Genomic DNA, 12,709 nt, shown 5'->3' on the forward strand with positions numbered 1-12,709 from the left:
TATTTTTTAAGAACAATTTGGTTTCCAAGCAGCCTTAGGAACCCTTGTCATGAATTCCATCAGCCTTTTTTTTAAAAGCCGTTTCCCCAATCTAAACTTTTTTTCCTTCAAAGATGAATGTGGATGAAATATTTCAGTTCAGTTTACAATGCAGAGCGCATATTTCAAAACCTAAGCTAGTTCTGAATTTACTGTAATAAGTTATTCTGCTTTTACTGAAAGAACTTGCTTCATTTGTTTCTCTTCAAAGCAGGTCTCTGCAAAGAGCTTGTAATAAATAACAGTGTGCTCTCTTGAAAACACAGTGCACTGATGTTTTCTGTACTGCCTTCCCAAAGTCATAGCACCGGTGACAAATGTGGGTCGATCAGACATCAAATGAAATAAACTATTTGGGGGGGACCCATCACATACATGATGAATATGCATACATATTCAAATATACATACATACATTCATAAAATGCTTAAATTCTTATAGATTATCTTTCCTGTTTTTACCTGTGCTTACAAATTCTAGTAAGACATTACTGTATTCTGGATTAAATTAATAATTTATTGCGAAACGACTGTAATTGTTCTCATCTCTCTTCAGAAATGTTTCTCACCTGAGATTTAGTTCAACAGGTTTGTGTTGCCTAGCATTCGGTCTGCCGGCACAGCTTTTTGTGTAGTTTTAATTCAGCGGGGTAATTGTATGAAATCTTCCTAGAAAAAGTAAGGTCATTGCAGTGAAGGTAAAAGGAAATACGTTGCCAACTAATTGGACAGCATGTCATACACCAGAATGACTCTGGAACCAGAGATTTGCTGAAACATAGCAACAAAGGAATGGAGGTTGCTCAAGGCAACTAGAAGCTGCATTCACAAATACTCACATGAAAAGAAAGGCACCATTTTCTTGGGTTCTCATTAGAGAATTGTGTGCAATACATATTTGCTAATCACCAGAAATAACCTCTTTAGTTCCTGTTCTTCGTGGAGACCATAATTTTTTCCCTGAATTGTTTAATGTGGGATGAAAACAAAACATCTTTTATGTACTTTTCAAGGCATACTGATTTCTTATACATATTGCTAGTTTGTGCTATAAATGAACTCTTAATATTTTAGGAAAAATTTTTATAATCGATGAATTCCTTTTAAGAATTAACACCTAATTTTTTTTAAATTCAAGCCAAAATGAAAAACCTCTTGCATGAGAGGATGCTTTTTACCTTTTACCTTCTATTTTTCCATATGACAATTACTTTACAAAGGAAATATGCTCACAAGACTTTTAAGGTAGTTTTAGAAAAGAATATTTATAGAAATCAAGTCAGCACCTGCTCTTCTGTCTCCCAAAAGCCCTTGGCCTATAAGTCAGTCATGACTCCATTTCGTTCGACCAGGATTGTGCTGGTCATCGTCACTGGTAACCTGGAACAGTGTTCTACAAACTTCTGTGATGATTCCTCTCCATCAATGAGATATTTGGGAGTTTTCCACTCTGACTATATTGGTAGTTTGCAGAATATTTGTAACTTACAGTATTATTTGTATGTAAATTATAACCGTAATCACAAAGTTAGAAAATTAGAGGCTGTAAATATGAAAAAACTGACAAATAATTTCATTGGTACAAAATGCCCTCTAAAAATAGTGAAGAATATTTGTACGGAGAGCCATGAGATTAAATATACTCTGTTATCTCTTTAAACCGTGGCCTCACTGGGTACAGTGATTCAGTGTATTTCAGTGCTTAATTTCATGACTGTTGTGGTGAAAAAGTTACTTCACAAAAATGTATAGATCAAGTGGAAGAAAGAAATCATTGGCTGCAATTATAAGTCATGAGCTCCATTAAAAATGATTAAAAAATCCCATGCTCACTAATTATACGGAAGTTTTCATTTACCTTTGGCTAACCCTGTGAACTTCATTTGGAAGGTTTTTAAAGGAATAGGAAATTTATTTCAAGGTTAAGTTGCAGATATTAGAGTTTTTAGTAAGAGACTCACTGTTTTTGGCAACAAAATCTTGGAACAGTGGAAACACCTACGGGAGGTCAGGGACTGGGTCTTCCGCCGGCCTGCCTCCCTGACCCGCAGGTACCCAGGAATTCTAGTTCCCAGTCAGTCCCACCGACGGTTTTCCTGATTCTACTCAGTCTGGACGTGATTGTCCTCGAATGCCTTGGGACAAGTGTAATTCCTGTTGTGAGTTTTCCTCTTCTCAGCCTTAAAGTAATTCCTGACTTGTAGATACGATGTGAATGCCACTGTCCATTTCTTCTTTTTCACTTGTCAGGGATCCCTGTGCCGACGTCCACAACTGTTTCTGCGGCTTCTGTTAAAACCTTCCCCTGCAGACGCGCCCGTTGTTGCCCTTTTCTTTTCATCGGCTCGGGGCCACCGCTCCTGGCTGGCCTCTCCTTGCTCATGGAGGAGGAGAAGGACTCTTCAGTTAAATGTGAACGGAACTGTTGAAGGGAGAAGCAAGAGTCGAGCAGAGATCCTTAGTTACTAACAGAAAAGTGTTAATTTATGGTCTGAGAGGCAGACTAGAAGGGAGACTCAAGGAAAGAGGATATGGAGTTTTCAAAGGAAAAGAATCCTCATGTATTCCGTGACTAGGCGAAGCGTGCCACGAACCACAAATGTTAGGCTTATTTGCACTGTGTGTACTCTGGTCAAAGCCTCTCTCCGGCTGTGTGGCTAGAGATCTGTCAGCCATTTACACAAGGGGTCTGTTGGTTGGATCATGAGAGGCATTACAGCATTGTGAGAACGTCAACTCTGGCGCTAGAAACCTGGGTTCTAGCCCCACCTCCACCACTTTCAAACTGTGTGACCATGGGCAGGCTACTTATCCTCTCTGCGCCTCTGTTATTCCACCTGAAAACAGAGTGGTAATAAGACAGGACCATTGGGGAGATGAAATGAGATCCTGAATGTCAAGTGTGTATCAGTTTCCGGCACTGCAGTAAATCCTCGGTAAACGTGTGCTAAGCTGGTACACGACAGGCTTTCCCAGAGTCAGTTGCTGAATATTAAGGGTTGCTGCAAGTCTTCTAACCATCGATAGCTTGGAATTGGCCTCAGTGGGTGTATTTATACCACGGAAATCAGCAAAACACTACAAGTCGAGGCTTCCTCTGCACACCCCCTTAGAGAGCCAGTTTACCAGCACAGCACTGGTTAGCTATTTTTGTTTTGTGTGAGTTTTTTTCTTTTTTGTCTGTAAGTAAAGCAGCCCTGGAAGCCTAGTCTAGCTCTTTGTCAATCCCTGTGAAATAAGTAGATGCAATGGTGAATAATATTCCTAGCCCTTGCCAGTCATAATGAATAGGGTCAGATTGATTTGCATTGAGCCATTTTTGACTCGGGGTGAATGGCTGTTTGGGGTCTGCCAAAATTAGGGCCACTCTCTTTTCTGAGCTAGACTTTACTCCAGTACTTTTATTTCCGTGTAGGAGAAATCTGAGGACACCAGAAATAGACCAAAGTGTTGCACTACCCTTTTATTCCATGACGAATACAACCTGAGCTCTATCTAGGCAATACCTACACTGCTTTCAGCCTTTCGCCGAAAGTGAGGATTCTTTAATTGTCCAAAAGGTTCTGAACCCCAGAATTGCCATGGCCTACCTAGTGGTTGTAGACGTGTACATAGAAGTGTTTTGCCAGGCATTTGTGAGAAATGTTTGGCTATTTTCTAGCAAATGTGGTAGGGGCAAGAGGAAGAGAGGGTTCTGTTCTCACTTCTTTTAATACCTTTCCTGATCCAAAAACTGGAGTTTAGTGGTAGCACCCAATTAGAACTCTCTTGCCTCAGTTAGCACAAGATCACATTTCTCCCTCTTTACAATAGAAACAGAAAAGCAAGCATGATTTCTCAACAAAGAGGCTCTTTATATTGGGAATTTACAGGCTACATGCTGTTTTTCTAATTGCAAATACATACACACCTTTCTAGAGGATCACACAGATCCTTGTGTACCTTGCTTAAGAATCACAGACTGGAGTTGTAGTTTGTTAGCCCCACTTGCTTTTCACAAGGAGGAAAAAGTGTTACATGATGTCAGAGGGTCTCAGGTTCCATAGAGGGAACTTTCCAAGGTTTTCCATGTAAGGAGGTTTTCTATGTAATGCATGAGGGATTATGCAGGAAGGGGGTCTGGAGGATCTAGCCAAGACTTATTTTTTCATCTACTCTAACTTGAATCTTATACAGATTATTTATGTAGGTCTGTTTAGACCTTTATTAAGTCATTCAACTTACTGAATGCCCAGCAGATTCTAGATAGAAACCCTGCTTTAAGGAACTTGTCCTGCTAGAGAAAGCCTGGAAACAAACCATCACACAATACTATGCGTCGGTAACAGTGAGTATGTGACTGAGAAGTGGTGTGGAGGAGGAGAAGGACAAAGAAGGCTTCACAGAGGACGTGATGTCAGCCATGTTCTGAAGCATGAAGAGGAGTTTGGCAGGTGGCAAGAGAAGGAACACGAATCCAGGTAGAGATAGCTGTCATCTCCTTCCTGGTGACTTGTATCCAAGTGACGGTTGCCTTTTATTAGAGCAAGTTCTTTAACGCCTCTGTTTCCTCACTACATGGTGAGCTCTGTGAGGGTAGGGAGCAGTGTAATCGTTGCTTCCTGTACTTTGTGTGTGGTAGGTTCTCACACCCCCGGTGGGCAAGGAGAATCTGTAATCATACAAGAAGGTCTCCTTTCTTCATTGTGACCCTGTAAGCAAAACCATTCTGAGGAACACTGATGTGAAGAAACATGTTCACTGCAGGATGATGGCAAAGCTTGGATTTGAAATCCGCTCCTAAGCAGAAGGCCTAGAGCAAAATTGGGTGTCATGGTCTAAATAAACACAAATTTCATTTTCTTTTATTTCCATGTCATTTCAAGGCACCTTATTGTGATTCCTGGTTATTGTGTTGTTGATAAACTGCTTTACCTGCGTTCTCTACTGGGAGGGTGGCTGCCCTGGCCGCAGCTGGCCCTGGAGACCCAGCAACAGTGCTCCTCTCAGTGGTTTGATCCATATGCGCCGTGGGTGATGATACAGCTCTGCAGTCACGGTACCTTCCCAGTGCTACAGAACTCCCCCTTGTTTTTCCAGGTTCACATGCAGTCTGTTAGTCCGTCTTGGAGTTGTCTATAGCATAGAATTTTTTTCCACGTATGAACCAAGCCTACTTTGTAAATCAAAAGGCACTTCTTAATTTGCAGGTGTATATTAAATTCACACATTTCGGATTGAAATTCGCACACAATCTATTTTGCATTACTCACACTTAATAGTAATTTCTTTTGGCTATTGCCCTCAGGCTATATAGGAATGAAAAAAAAATAGATTTGAGCTCTATATTTTGACTATGTTCACAGATTGTAAATCTAATTAGTTCTGATTTTTTTCCCCTCTTAAAGTAACACACACATTACTTTCTGAACAGTCTGATTAAGTAGGGACAGGTTTGCCTTATAATCATGTTCATTTTACCTAAATTATGCTCTCAATTCATTTGGAAAATTCACCTGTTTTTCTGCCCTAATTTGCTGCATCAGGTTGATGTGTGCCACTAATAGATACGATATTCACCTGTGAAATGGTGAGGACAATTATGTCCGGATTCGATAATGCTTTAAGATTGACCTATTTCAGAATTGGAAGGGACCTTACGGATCATTGAATCCAGTGTTTCTCGTACTGAGCTAGAGGATCCATTTGTTTGAGAAATTTTTAAATACTGTGTTTTCATTAGACGAACAACCACAAAAAAATATAAGCACAGACCTCTCTGAAGGGGGAGCTACCACTGAGATTTCAAAGGTTATGTGACTTGGTTCCAGGATCAAGTTTTCCTGTAGACCTAAAGGAATTTAGTAATCAGGCAGTAGCCTGGGGCCTCTGGATGGTGAGACCAGGATCTCTCTTCATCACATTCGGCTCCAATTAGATACATGGTGAATTGTGGGCACAGCCATGATGGCAGTGTCATGCCATCCCCAAATTCCTGTGGGAGGCAGCTGGCGTTACATATTTGAATTGTTTTATATTTCTGGCGTCCCTGGTGCTATCTGAATTATAAGGCTGCTGTGGCCAGGAGCTTCTATTCTAAGAGTACATGATAGCCAAGCAATCCTTGTCATTCTTTGAGTCTTTATCAGATATGCCCAGTGGTGGGTGATGGATCAGTATTTCTTATTCACATAGCTGTGTCATCTGCAGCTCTTCTTTGGCTGTGATTCTGCTCCCTGCATTGTCTTCATTTTGAGATTGATGATGCCTTCAGTAACTGCACCCCCCCCATCCTCATGACATAGGGGAAAGAGCAAGAGGGTTCAGAAGCATTCAAAAGTTCTTAACTTCAGATGGTGCATGCATTACTTCTGCTGTGTTCCATTGGTCAAGGCAAGTCACGTGGACAAAGCCATTGTCAGTGAAACTGGCAAATATTCTCTCTATAAGGTGTCACATGGCAGTAGGTGGAGATGTATAATCCTCTTCCAAGGAGGGGGTTGAATAATTGGGAACAATAATATACTCTACCACTGGTGACGTTCATCCACCCATGCAGCAGTCCACCTCACAGTTACTCATCATGCTTGGTGACTGGACTATTCAATTTGGCTTCCTGTTTTTAATTCTCATTTTTTTCTTATTTGGAAGTTTTAGAATTGGGAAGCCAGACAGCTTTAGGGCCGAGTGGACGTTGAGGGACCTTGTCTTGTGCTCTTACTTTTCTTGTCGAGGAACTGAGGCCTACTGAGGTGATTTGCCCAAGATCACATGGCAAGACTTCACTACAGCACTCTCTTCACAACATCCACTTGTGAAAAATGTTAGACAGGAATTGCTGCTTTGCTAATTGTAAAGGAAACGCCTTTATTGTTCCTAAAATCATACCCCATCTGAGAGACCAAGAAATGAAACAGATCCTGAGTGGTCAATCCTGGAATGAAAACTGACTCAATTTTCTATCATTTTCTTTCCAGCCACCTTGTGTTAGAGGCAACCTATTTAAATTTATTCTGTAGCCTCAACAGAGCACTAGGAGTTGTTCAGTACTATAGTAAGTCACAGTTCCTGCCAAGGCAAATCGTGTCTCTATTTTATAAATAGTCTGCGCCCTGTGCTTATTTGATTTAAAATAAAACCTGTATGTAGTACGCGGTATGTTTCCTTCCAGCCTTTGTGCGGGGGAACAGTAGGTGGATGACTCCTGATGCTGGAGACATGAAACGGGGGGCGAGCTGTGCAGTGGGTATTCCGTGGGCTCCTAATGTCCTCGGGGTGCTCAACTGGTAAAAATAACCCAGCACTGCCTGTGGGAAATGTGGGTGACTTTTCTTCAGCCACTGAGTTTCCCAGCACCCCACTTCTGCTCGTCAGAGGTTTCACATTCCCAGGGCAATGACCAATGAAAGAGTGATAAAATAGATGGAAGTGACTGGAAGAGCTCCCGGGCAGAGGACTGCAGTTGGGAGACAACAGAAAGAGGCAAAATAGATGCTCCCATCCTTGGGGGATGGGATGGTTATGGGGGAGACGGAAGTGCTTATTTCACGAGAGGCTGACAAATAAGAATGAAAAGGAGAGCACGTGGGATGACGGCTTGCGTGCCCCAGTGAGCCTTTCGTGTACAGGGTCCTCCTTTCCCTGAGGGGAAGCTCGCAGGTCAGCACCTCTAGGTTCATGACTGTACAAATCTTGGTCAGCCGTTCTAAAATCTCCTAGAGCTGTGACCAAAACACTTCAAATGTGTTTGCATTTGTCGGCGACTTAGCACAGGTCACAAAGCGCGGGGTGTATCTTGTGGAGCTTCGGCACGGTGGAGGTTAAACGGCACGTAGGGTAGAAAGAGCACGCCCTCCTCGAACACACAGTTTCCACCTGTAGCCGTATGACAGTGAAGGGGAAGAGGAGGGACGGACCTACCAGAAGGGAGTTAATTGGAAACTGCTCTGGCATGTGGAGACTGGAGGCAAGAGTAATCCGATTAGATTTTGAAAAGGCCCATTTCTGTCTTCTCTTCCTTTCACCTCCTACAACATTTTATCCCCGTGAATCAAGTGCCCAGTTCTCTTGGGTTTTCTAAAACCTCATGTTTTGACATCCCACTCAGCCTGTTCCATATTGCATCAAAACAATCACCCCATCCTCCATGTCAGTCAGAGTACCCTTTTCCTAGGTGGTAGGTGGTGGGAAAGCAATCTGACTACATTTTATTACACGTATTGACATTGTGGCACTTGGTGTAATTTACTTCTTCAGCTTGCTTTCCCCAGTCTTTCCTTCCTTTGGCTGCAATTCTGAATCACCCATAGGTATAAAACTTATATACATCAAAGTTCTAGATAATCGATTAGGATGATTGTCAGAACCATTTGGGGAGCTTTTAAAAATACACATGCCTATACGCCTTCCCTTGAGATCCTGATTTTGCGGGCTTTGGAGTGATCTAGGTGTCTGAATTTTTAAAAAGCTTCCTGGATAATTTTAATTGAATCATCGATTTCTTTGCTTCCCTGGTAAAGAACTCTTGCATAGGAATGTCTGCTTTTCTCTTGTTGCTTGCCATTCTTGAGGGAGGCACTATCTTTCACCTTAGTATCTTAGTAGTCCTCCTAGAATCAGCTTTGGTTGATTTTAGTTTATTTTGATTTTTAAAATTCTTTGGTTTCTTTTAGAAGAACCAAACAGACTTAGACTCTCTTCTCCTTGCCCAAATTCCTAGCTCGTAAATTCAGCCACCTCCAGGGATTGGAAACACTACAGTGCTTGGAATTGCTTGATTTAAAGAAGGGCAAAACCCACTCTTACACCTGATCTTACTAGATGGTCCTAATTCCCTTCCCCTTTTCCCTTCTTCCTTTTTTAGGACCTCTCTTTACCTACCTCTCACCCCAGGGGTTTTTTACTGGGTAAGAAAGTTATTTCAATTGTTGTGAATGTCTTATCACTCCTATTTTATTACCACTCGGCATAATCATGGCTCTGCGTTTCATTAAAATGTATTAGATTTGCTTTGTTTTAAGTTTTATTTAATGCTAACACTGAACTGTGTTTGTGTGTTGCTGTGACACCATGCCTGTCTACTCAAAAATTAATAAAATGGGACAGTTGTCTGGTAACATTTCACTTCTGTTTGACTGACAGTTGGCACCATTGCAACAAAACCCAAGTGTGAACAACAGGCCTGAGTGTACTAGGCTGGCTAGAGCCAGATACTTGGGTGTTCTCATCTTTCATTTGGAATTGTAAAGCAATTGCGATCTCCCCAACCTCTACCAAGGTAGGGGGGTGTGTGTGTGTGCGCGCGCGTGCGTATGCGCCTTTGGGGATGGAAGAGGGATCTTTGCCAAGACTTTTGGCAACATCTCCAACCATGTCCTTATGGACAAGGTAGAGCAATGTATGCTGAATGATAGTTACATGGGTTCTTGGCTAATAGAATGACTGTATCAAAGGGCATTAATTAGTAGATCTGTGTTGGACTAGAAAGAAGGCTTAAGACCATGCCAAAGGGGGCGCCTGGGTGGCTCAGCCGTTAAGTGTCTGCCTTCGGCTCAGGTCGTGATCTCAGGGTCCTGGGATCGAGCCCCGCATCGGGCTCCCTGCTTGGTGGGAAGCCTGCTTCTCCCTCTCCCACTCCCCCTGCTTGTGTTCCCTCTCTCGCTGTGTCTCTCTCTGTCAAATAAATAAATAAAATCTTTAAAAAAAAAAAAAAAAAAAGACCATGCCAAAGGACCTTGTACATGACCCTGCTATCCAAGTGTTTTGGTAGAAGGTGAAGATGAAGATATCAAATTTCTAGATGGCCCAAAGCTGGGAAGGACAGATTATATTGAAGATTATTGAAACACCATTTTAAAAAGAGCTCAGTAGGTGGAAGGAAGAGCTGGAATGAGCAAAATGAAATGTAAAGAAATGAAATGAGGTAGAAACATGTAAAATCCTATATTTAATCAATTGCTTGTTGCACAACTTAGGAAGACCTGGTATAAGGGTCACTACATGACAAAGGCCTTTGCCAGTATGTGTTACCTGAGGGAGTTCCAACTTCCCAGAAGTTTGTCGTGAGGCCCCTAGAGGACCTCCAGGCAGGTCAGTGGATCTGGGATCTCTTGAGGGCCTCGGTCATCTAAGCTAGTGAGAAAAACCTTGGAACCGTTCATCCACACCCACCCAATAATCCACCACTCACAGCACTTTGTACCTCGCTCCGTACTGTTCACAGCTCCATACTGTTCACAGTGCATTACAGTTAAGTTCTTGCACATCTGTCTTGGCTTCTTAAACTTCAGGGGAAGGACCATGGTTTACCCCATTCCAAGTTCCCAGGGCCAAATGCCTGACACAGACACAGACTGGGGAGCCCAGGGAGTCCCCACAGGCAGGGATTTTTGTCCGTTTGTTTTGTTCACTGCTGTATCCACGGGACTCAGAACAATGCTTGGCATAAGGTAGGACTCAATACGTATTTAATGAAAGAATGAATGACACACAGATGTTCAATAATGCTTAGCCTTTCATTCTCAGTGTGGTTGTGGCATGTCCTGTTAGTAAGTCATTACTTGGCTATTCTAAAACCCTCAGGAGCTTCACATCCTTTTGCTTTTGCTTCTCAGTTCTTAGTCTATTCTCATCTCTGAGTACCTGGGGCATTTACTTAGAAAAGCCCAGCTAGGGCAAAAAAGCTTGATGATTCTTTGAAAAGGTATACTCCAGATGTAATGACTTCATCATTGACAGGAAGTTAAGTGCACAGGGTGAAGTCAGATGGATCTGGGTTCATGTTCTATCTTGGACAGCTTATTTAAGAGATTTATGAGTTTGGTATAAAATCTCCTATTTTCTTGAAGCCTTGGTTTTTTCTTCTAAAAGGGTAGATACTATACGTATAACAAAGTACTATCTCAATAAATGTCACTATTATTGTTACTATTTCACCAAGGCCTTGGGCTCAAGTAGGAGCCATGAGTAGAGAGGGAGAAAACTCTAGGAAGAATCAAGGAAAAAGAAATCAGAAATTGCTAAAGGCTTGCCTTCAAGGTTTATTTCTTTTGTATGTCAAAGCATCTGCTCCTATTAGACACGTAAGCTCCTCAGAGCGGAGTGGGGGTGGGGGGTGGGGGGGTGGCAATAGAGGCCTGCATTGCAGAGGGAGCTAACGTCTCCATGGTAACAGCACATCAGATTCTGATGCGGGCACACCTGATATTCTCAGGTTGCTCCACCATATGGCACTTCAGATATTTCATCAAGGAAAAAAAACACTACCTTGACCTTCCCCTACTGCGTAGGCAAACACAAGCTCACATACTCGCGCACCCTCTCCATCTAATCCACGGACGCTGAAGCGATATAAGCCACTGTCACAGAGATTGGAAACAGAGTTCCAAAAGCCATTCATTCAAACAAAGGGCCAGAACAGTCATTCTTGCTTCAAAGAGGTGCCCAGAAGAGAGGTACCTGACAAATACATTTGCAATTTGCCTTTTCTGTGACACTGACGCCGAATCAGGTGGTCTCCCTCCTGCCTCTGGCTTGCTAAGGAAGCAGCCCCATTCATAACCCTGCAAGCAGAATTGCATCCTTGACCATGACTCATCTCATGACACCGTTTGTAAAAGTGGCCTCTCAAACTCTCCCTACATATAAATGCCCATTAAATGCTCTGCTTTGAACTGGTTTAAAAGGAAAAAGAAAGATTTCCTGGTAGGATTAAAAAAAAAATGCAGACAGCCTGTAGTTGCCATGTGACACAACCAAAGAATTATGGCTGCTTAGAGATTTCCTGCTCAGCTTCAGAAACAGATGTTTTAAAACTTCATGTTAAAAGAGATGTCAGAAATTGGGGACAAAAGTCACTGTTCCTTGCAGCATATCAAAGTCTTCCTTTTCAGTGGACATCTTATTGATTTGGTTTCTTCACACCACATTCCCCGGAAAGCCCATTTAAATTAACCACGCATGCTGCTCCAGCATGCCTGGATGCGACCACAGTGCCTTGTGTACGTTATGCTTCATAAAGGGCCTTTGAAGACAATGTCTGAAAAAGCCACAGTTAAGAAATGTTAGAATTTAGGGTCTAGAAATGTTGGCTTACTTTTGGTGCCCATGGTGGTTTTTGTTTTAAGTACTTTGGGTAGCCTACTGAGTAGTAAACAATAGTAACCAAATGTATGCATCCAACATGGGAAAGTGAGCTGTGCTCTATAAAGTCTGTAGTTTATGTTTTGAAACTGGTTCAATGTACAGGGTTCTTGGATCATTACTTAATTTGTGGGAAAGGCTTTATGTTTAAAGCAATAAAAGTTTGCCCTTCCATGTCACAGCAACCTTTTGGCAACCTCACTGGCTTCTTGTACTTCCCTACCCCGCTGGTCATGAAGGAACTTTGTGATTGCCTGTAACCCAAAAGGGAACTGTAGGTCCCTTGCAGCCTATCTGACCTTTCCTAAACATGCCAGATATAGTCCGACTTCCTGTTACAGCCGAGATGAAGTAGCCCCATTCCTCCCAGCTCCTCCTTCCCACAGCTAAAGGGCCATGGGCATAACACAACAAACAAGCTTAAGAAGATTCTGAAAGGCAGAAAGAAGAAGGCAGACTTCCCAGGGCCCTTGGGACTTGAGGAACAGCACAGTGGTCGGTCCCCTGGGTTTCTTTATTGCCTTCTATATATTCTGGACAGGGCTCTACAG

The 12,709-nt window shown here is 42.4% G+C and overlaps 1 protein-coding gene across 1 annotated transcript in view; it reads left to right on the plus strand.

Moving 5' to 3' along the window:
* The window catches only part of KATNAL1 (katanin catalytic subunit A1 like 1), a 198,102-nt gene that overhangs the window by 166,238 nt on the left and 19,155 nt on the right, over nt 1-12,709 (plus strand). The gene's annotated exons all lie outside the window — the stretch shown is intronic.

The sequence above is a fragment of the Halichoerus grypus genome, chromosome 4, assembly GCF_964656455.1.
Source record: "Halichoerus grypus chromosome 4, mHalGry1.hap1.1, whole genome shotgun sequence".
Classification (NCBI taxonomy): Eukaryota; Metazoa; Chordata; class Mammalia; order Carnivora; family Phocidae; genus Halichoerus; species Halichoerus grypus.